This window comes from Macrobrachium rosenbergii, chromosome 16, assembly GCF_040412425.1.
Source record: "Macrobrachium rosenbergii isolate ZJJX-2024 chromosome 16, ASM4041242v1, whole genome shotgun sequence".
NCBI lineage: Eukaryota > Metazoa > Arthropoda > Malacostraca > Decapoda > Palaemonidae > Macrobrachium > Macrobrachium rosenbergii.
The window spans coordinates 25427167-25436106 of NC_089756.1; the positions used below are offsets into that span (position 1 = coordinate 25427167).

An 8940-nucleotide genomic window follows, 5' to 3' on the forward strand; every position below is an offset into this window, starting at 1 on the left:
TGTCACCATAAGGAATTCCTCTTGCAAAATTCATGAACAGGTCACTTCAGTTTGGCAAGTCAACATGTTCATTTCCCTTGTCCTCATTACCGCTGTTAGGTCCAATCTGTACCCTTTAAGTACCAGAACTTCAAATTTTTTCTCACCTTCATAAAAATAAAGTGGTCTGATTTACTGGTAGAAAAGCAACAGTTAGAAGGACATCTCTTCATCTCCAGTCGCAGAACTTAGCTACCTGACCTGGTCAATATCCATTGTACAACTTGGAAATTTCTCTTGCTGTGTTCTGCAAAAACCCTGCCTAAGGTGTCACTGAATAACCTCCAAGAAAGAAGGTTCAGCTCTTCAAAGTTATGGTAACCTCTTCAGCACTGAGAAGGATGGAAACCTCAGGCCAAAAGTGTCTCCTACAAAACCAAGCCATAAACTTCTTGTGCCTGGGCCACCATTGTTACACAATAAGGGTACAAATCATACCAGCAGTGCATTAGATCAAGCAACAGCTGGGAGTGTATTCTGATAACTAGATTACTGTATTGACCATTCTAATGGCAAGGTTTCATTTCTTCTATTGATGGCATTGGCCACAGCATTCCTTCTTTTGTTGTGAGTCCAGAAATAGCACGAAATCCTTAGAGGTATCTCACATTATTTCAATGTAGTTCCAGTATGTATGGGTATTTCTGCATTCATCAATCTGTAAGAGTAAAATTACATTTGGGTACTTATGCAAACATTTCCTGAAATATTTCACAGTAATGTAAAATTATTGCTACAATGTTCAAACTGATAAGTTAACACATCTAGAGGTTTAATATACACTATACTGTCTAGTGGGCGTTAACATACTTGTGGCAGTTCAGTTCTAAACTTTATATATAATTGTTCAAATTGGCTTAACAGGTTTGAATTATTCCTTTACATATGCATAATCACATTTACAGATAGGCAAAACTACAACTTAAAACAACATTCCAATAGAAATATCCTAATGCAGAACTCTAAAATCCACAGTCAGAATACTCACTGTTTCTTGATAAGATCTTCAGAAAGGCAAAGGCAAGCCAGTGGTTCACATGGCAAAATTCTATGTAAAAGATGGTTCTCCATAAAGTCTCCACTGCCCTCCTTCTCTGAAACCTTCTCGTGGAACAATTCAAGATTTGCTGTCCACGTATCAATGGTCAAGTATGCTTTGCTATTGAATACATTATGTCCCATCATCCCAAGGCACAAAACTGACCACTTCTAAAGAACACCATCTTGCCATTAGTAATTACTAAATCAACCTGAGACCTTAGTGACAGCCATGTCAAGAAATCCTCCAATGTCTTGTCTACCTGTCAATCATTATTGTGTTGATTCTGTTGTATACTTCAAAAATGTTCCTTATTCCTATCATGCCAGAGAGATTTCAGTTCCAAAACTTTCGACCAGCCTCTTTGTCCCAACTCACCATGTCATCAATAAGCCAAAATTGTGGTTCATTTGATCATCATCTACTGTATTCTGCTTGGTGTAAAATGGTCTGTAATTCAGGGATTAATGGCAGTAGGTAGAGATACACTCCTTTGTGTACACCTGTTGCAGTTGTCCACTAGCCTGACAAAAATCCATGGCTGCATTGTTACGGCTACAAATCCCTTTAGCTGTATCCTGCAGAAATCCTCAGTTTAAAAAGCCACTGTATAATTTCAAAACATGAAAGTTCAATTAGATGCTAAGATACAAAAACTACTGTTGAGGCAACATCAATTCTACAAGCACATTCAGCTTCCTTTTATACAGCTGAGGTCTTCTGAGAAACTATGAAGACAAGGCAAAAATGTCCACACCTTAACACCTGTGCATCAAAATATGTGCCATTTGATGAGGGGAAAGTTCACTGCAGCAGAAAGTTCTCTAAAGGTGTCTCCCAATTCCTTCAAAGCTAAATGTACTCCTAACAGCAAAGTGACCATTCTGATGCTAAGACTTAATTTTTCAGGCAGATAGCATCTGCAATGTTGTTACCTCTTCTTGACATAAGCCAGTGATTAGTTTGGGACATTAAGAAATAACTCACAAAGTTCTTCAATTTGACTGGATGTGATTATGGAGACTTCTGCAATTATCAATCTGCAAGAGCAAAATATACAGTATTGTATTTAATACAGTAGTTGTAAAGTTGCACAATCATTTCTTAAAATATTCTATAACTCTGGAAAATCCAGGCTGCAATATGTTTAAATTCATAATCTGCACAGAAAAACAAGTTTAAAAAAGCTAGCTTTTTTCATACTATAGTATGTTTGCTGCAGAGTGTTTCTGTATTTTTATATATTAAGTCATAAAAATGTATACTGTATTAAGTTGTTAATAATTTTTATTTTTCCTTTAGTATATACAAACCATCAACTTTTACATAAGATTATTCTGTGAGTAAACTGGAAACAGCTATAGATACTTGGTACAATTTGGTTAATTAATGACAGACTGGTAAGTGGCAAGGTACAGGCCATTTGCTTATCAGTAATCCAGTAATTTTTTTTTCAGCAGGAGGGATGGTAGAGGTGAAATTACGATAAAGACCTCTTTCTGTATGTGGAAAGTTACAAATATCTCAAAAATCTGGGATTTTTCCTGTGAGAATACAATTATACAAGCTATCACCTTTTACAAGGGAGACTTGCTCTTTTGGTGCAAGAACCATCTCTCTCAGAACTAACTGATGTGCTATTTTCCCAGGTCATGAGAAATTAGCAAGGGAAAAATGACTCCTGTAGCCTCCTACAAACACTGGCATGAAGCTGCAAACAGGTTTATACAGTAGGGCCCTGCTTTGTCTGTAAGTTCCCTAGGAAGATTTGGGAGAGTATTGTCCTTCCCATAATGGACGGAAAGTATACTGTAGATCAAAAGAAAGCTGCATCACCTAAACTTGAGGGCAAATTATATACAGGTACACAATCCTTTATCCAAAATTCTAAAAACCGAAAAACTCTAGAAGCCGAAAACATTTTGTGGAGTATAGCGTTAATTCATAAGGTTGGTGGTTTGGCATGCTAATGGCTGATCTGAGTCATTTGGGTGCATGCTGCTACTTAAAATTATTTTTCCTATGAAATTCCACAAATTGATCTTAGAAAATCGTGAGATTAACAAAAAATCCCAAGATAATACAATAATTGTACATATGCCAAGCCTTAGTCCTAAATAATCTCTCTCTCTCTCTCTCTCTCTCTCTCTCTCTCTCTCTCTCTCTCTCTCTCTCTCTCTCTCTCTCTCTCTCTCTCTCTCTCTCTCTCTCTCTCTCTCTCTCTCTCTCTCTCAGGAAGAGATACTGCTAATTTGAGTCTCTTTAACCAATGGGTATTGGCACATACGCACACACTGTCTCTGTGTGTGTTGATAACGTTTTAAAAATGTGTAGTGCAGGTAATACATCTTTGGGAGACAAAAAATAAGTAAATTTTGTTGTCAGTCAAGTGGGCTACAAAAGATACTGCTCTTTAACCAATAGGTATCAGCACAAATGCACACTACCATACAAGAGAACATAAATTGATAGCATACTGGCTTATGTCTCACACGCCTTTTGTTGTTCAGTCAAATATGTCTCTTTCTGAACAACATTCACAGTAGCAGCCAAGGGTAGCTACGAAACAACACCTAGTCACACACAGAAATACTGCACACTTACCAAACAAAAAAGGGCTTCATCACAAGTCAGTGAGAACTTTAGGAAAATGTCTACAAAGGACAGTGGCTAAAGAAAAAGGGCTGAATTACGAACAGGTGAGTGGGCAGTGCTCCACCAATTACCGAACCTACTTACCAGTTAACCATCTTGTCACCAAGCCTCAATAATCATTTCTAGGTCAAGTTAGAAACACTCTTTTATAAACCCTGATGGTTTGAAATTTAGCAGGAACAAAAATGGTTAAAGAGGTGTACATATCATTTCTTACTGTCTAATCATATTCACACATGGTATACCAAGTACATGTACTTAATTCAAAACATAAATCTAAAATCATAATACTCACTAAATCTTGATCAAATCTGAAATGTGATGGTATCGATGGTATCACAATGGTTCAAGAGGCAGAAGTATGTTCAGAGTCAATAGTGTAGTCATCCTAAAATGATCCAGGTTTCTGGTCTCTGCCACATATGCCACAAAGTCCTTTCCTTCTAGCACAAATCTGTGATTAGTTGAGAATGCTTAGGTCTGCTTCACACATTACTTGTATTTCATTTTTGCGCTAGTGAGTGTAACCAAGGGTCCCTCTGTAATTATTAATCTGAAAGAAAAAATTAAGTTTGAAAGTCATAGCGATTTGCAACCATTTCCCTAAATATTTCACATTCAGTAAAATTACAATTGCAGTATCACGTAAATCCACAAGCACCACCAAATGATGAGATGGTTAATATTCTCTTTAAACCATTATTGCATTTTGGACTTGAAAATATAATTTTCCCATGTTTAAATGTGTGCTATGAACATTTCCAATGTTTTCTTTTTGTTAGCAATAAGTAGACACCGCCCTTATGTCCTACAATGAAAGGGACAAATTTGGGAAAGCCTGGTTTCAGGTGCTTGGAAAACACAAAAAGTGAAATACAAGGATGGATTTAATCTTACCTAACCTAACCTAGAAGACAGGCTCCTTTCCTAGCCACAAGGTCTTCACACCCTGTTCCCTCCTAGTTGCAGAACCCCCCACCTAACCTAACCTTGGGCATGTGTCTCTGCCTAGGCTTAGACCCCTTACCTAACCTAACCTACAATGCAAGGTCCTTACTTAGGTCTAGACCCCCAACTAACCTAACCAACGGCAATACAAACAAATAATAAGGTTGTGATGTAACGAACAACACATAACATAGGATACCAGGTCCTTGCTCAAGTGCATGATATTACAGTAGTTTAAAAACATTCCATAAAGTTTTGTAAACCTGAATGGTAACTATCAATGAAATCAAAGTCCTTGTATTTCACTTATTTTGTGTTTTCCCCACCCAAAAACCCTGCTTTCCCACTGTGGTTCCCCAAAATGTAGGACATTAAGGTAAGGACTGTCTACTATCACTACAGTTTACATTTGCTAACAAAACAAATGTCAGAAATGTTCACATTAAAACAGGAAAATCACATTGTCAGTCAGTCAAAAATGCAGTAATTCTAAGCCGGCTGTCCGCGGTGAGCTGGCCTGGCAATATGGTACTGACGTTTCCATGTTATTTACCTGCTGAACAAGAATTTAAATAATATCTTGTCGGTCGGTTGTAACTAAAATGTAATGGACCCTTGAAAACTGCACGTCTGTAGCAGTGGGTCACACACAGCTCAAGGTTAAATTACAGTTTAGCAGCAGCCGACCAGCAAAATATTACCTTAAACTCTTGTAAGTAAAATAACATAGAAGAACATCAATTGCCATAGCCTAGCTCCACTGCACACTATTCGAAGCTTTTGTAAACAGGAAACAAAACATTACCATTTCCGCTTTCAACCTGGGTGGCCTCTATAGGTCAGCTGTGAAAGCAACACCGCTAGATCTTATCTGCATTTTTAAAGATTACTGCAAGCTCGTATGTTCTGGCAAGGGGTAATTACTTTAAATTTTTGTTCAGCAAGTAAAATAACATAGGAAAATGTCAACTGCCAGTCTCTCGCAGTTCTCGCTAAGCGCAGAAAACCGGCAACTGGTGGTGAACCAAAACTTAGCGCATGCATGTTAAGGCTTAGAATCAGTAGTACTAGTAATGAATGAAAAGTGCCTTTGGAACGGCTCCCACTATTCGTTTATTCGCCCTTCTTTTTACACTTGTTTTTCGTGTTCCAAATGACATATATAACAGGAAATACAACAATAAGGTACCGAAACCTTTTCCCAAGTTATTTAGCCTACCAAAAACCCAAATTCCCAACGGTCTCCTTACTATTAGCTATTCTCGAAAGGGTTTTACACACAGTTCTAAGATATTTACAGCTTAATTACAAGCCGAGCAACAAAATATTACTTTAAATCTTCTTGTTCAGCAGGTAAAGTTCTATAGAAAAACGTCAACTGCCATAGCCTAGCTCACCACGGACAGCCGGCTTAGATCTACCAAAAACCCAGCGGACAGCCGGCTTAGATCTACCTAAAATGCAGTAACAGCAATGAGATAGTCTCATCTTTATTACACTTCAAACATTTTTAAAACAAATTTATAAATATTTAGATGCGTTTCGTCGGGCATACAATAAATTAGTTTACGAATGGCTAATTTTTCAAAGGTATGATAAAATGAATCTCTAATAAAATTTAGGAAACAATAGCCTAATTCATTGTGAGTTACATTAATTTTATCATATATTGTATATACTAACCATGGTATTGGGTATTAAAGAAAAAGCTGACCAAATTAGAATATCATTGTAATAACCTAGGCTACCAAGGTTAGCCTATAGCTTTAAACGTAGCCTAACAAGGATATATTTCCTTGCTTCCTGGGCTGGCTGGACTTTATTGGTACAGTTATTTGATACAGCAAACTAAACTAGTGTCTCTGAATAGGTTAGAAGAATAACAAGTGATGATAAATTGGCTTTGGATTTAAATAGACTAGGCTACAGTAAGATTTTGGGTTGCATGGCGACTCCTTGGCAATCACTTGTTCAAGTGAAACTAGGGTTGCCACCCGTTCTGTAAAATACAGATTTGTTCTGTGTGGAGAGTGAGATGTTGCGTTCTGTATTGAACCAATACAGAACGCTATTTGTTCTACTTGGCTGTCTGAACATCATTATTTTAAAATTACGTTCTCAATTATAAACAAGTGGTTGACATCAGGAATAGGTGCTCCACTGAGCTCATTAAATCCCGACTCCTTGTAACCCTCAAATTCAGAATGGAGTTGTGCTGACTTTCTCGCAACCATTGCAAAGGATAAAAGGCTTCTTGCCGCAGTGAGGAACAACACCAAAATATTCATGGGAAAAGTAGGAAACCTGGGAATGACCGGATATCCATAGTCTGTTCCTTGATTCACTGAAAATTGGAATGATGTTATTTTCAATGGCTATTAGTAGTTTGGAAATAAATCTGCATTTTATTTTGTACAGTTCTGACGGAATGGAAATAAACTTTATGGTGTATGTGTATATATATATATATATATATATATATAACATATATATATATATATATATATATATATATATATATATATATATATACATATATATATATATATATATATATATATATATATATATATATATATATATATATAATTATTTCATTGTCTATGTCACAGCATGTCATTTAGATTTGAATTTCTATAGACTAAATCACTTACAAGATAACTGAAACTTGAGAGGTGATCTTCAGTTCCTCAGCCTCATGTTAACTGCATAGCATCAGCATGCCCCCAGAAGAAAGGGCTATCTTCCAAGCTCATGCCTGAACTTTTCATCCTTATACAACTACGTTCTGTATTTTTTCTGAGCTCAGGTGGCAACCCCCAAGTGAAACTATGACCAATTTAAAAACACTATACATACCCAATATTCGATGTTTGTGCTAAAGTTTACTCTTATAACAATACTAACCACTGAAATCTTTATATTTTGAAGAAATAAGGTGATAAATCTCCAAAACATACGAGCCTACACGTAAGCAAGAGTTCACTTAAGTAGGTTCACGGTCAGGTAACATGTTCAGGGGTGTATTTGCCTTTGTAACGGCCCATCAGCTGCCCGTGTTGTGTTATCCTAGTTTTGGGTACAGTAACCCCTTCTTTCATTTGTCTTTTTTCTACACGTGATGAAATATTTCCTTTCCTTTTTAATATTGCTTTCACTAATCAGAAACTTTTCAAATATTTAATTTATATTTTCTTCATATAGTTGTCATTGGGGCCATTAAAAAATTACATAACCCTTTTTTTGGTAATTTTTGACCCCCCTCTACCCCTTGCCATACCTCATAACGCATGTCTAGAACCCCAGTAGAAAATTATTTTTAACTTTGTTACTAATTCTGTCAAATTTATTTTAGTACTCTATTATATGTACGGAATTGCAATTATTTTTCAAAAATGCTTCCCCGAACACTGAGAAATGTTCTTTTAATATTCCGGTATACAACTTACTTTTATATAATTGCATAATTCTGTCCACTGATTTCCCTGCTCTTTCTGCTTTCCTTCGTTTTTCCTAAATCATATTTTCGGGAGTGCTATGTATGTTTTCCAGTATTTGTTATTCTTCTTTGGTTTCTGCTTCATTTAGTTAGAACCTTCATTTACTATAAAAAAAAGTATTAAACTTTAGTTTATATACCCCAAAAGCTTTTCATTCTTATTCCTTTTTATTTCTTATCTTTTTTGTTAATGATTATTTACCTTTTTATAACTTCTATGTCCCTTTAGTAATATTCTTTCTTCAAAATTCATTTTGTTATTCAGCCTGTTTCATTTCTCCCTTTCCTGCTTAATTGCTTTTTTTTCTATTATTCCTCTTCTAATCCTATATTCATGTACTTTTTCTTTCTCTAACTTCTTCCTCTTGTATACTTTTAATAACTTTCTCATATGAAAACTGAATGGTTATCGAGTTAATACCAACAGTAGAATTCTCTGCGTCTATCATTATTTCATTAAAGTTTTCTCTACATCCCCTCGTTTACTAGTGCATAATCAACCACACTTTTATGTTGTTTTCTTTCCCAGGTGCAAACTCGTATACCTACGATCTCCATTCAGGAAGAGAAGTCCATAATCAATCATCCAATATATTATTTCTCCATTTCTCCGCAAGTTCTGATATCCTAAACACCCACTCTGTTAAAGTCCCCCTATTATTATTAATGCTTTTTATCAAATCTATTTTTTATTAGTGTTTCACATCCATATCTTACTTTTTCGACCCTACCTTCATCATCCTCCGAGTTCCCTACTGAG

At 36.0% G+C, this 8940-nt stretch overlaps 1 long non-coding RNA gene across 1 annotated transcript; it reads right to left on the minus strand.

Moving 5' to 3' along the window:
* Positions 1-559: 559 nt before the first annotated feature.
* Positions 560-7701, minus strand: LOC136847206 (uncharacterized). The gene is made up of 4 exons (XR_010855660.1): positions 7589-7701; positions 4029-4286; positions 1028-2118; positions 560-697 (listed from the first exon to the last, which is right to left on the minus strand). It is a non-coding gene; the product is annotated as an uncharacterized lncRNA (long non-coding RNA).
* Between the last annotated feature and the right edge of the window lie 1239 nt (positions 7702-8940).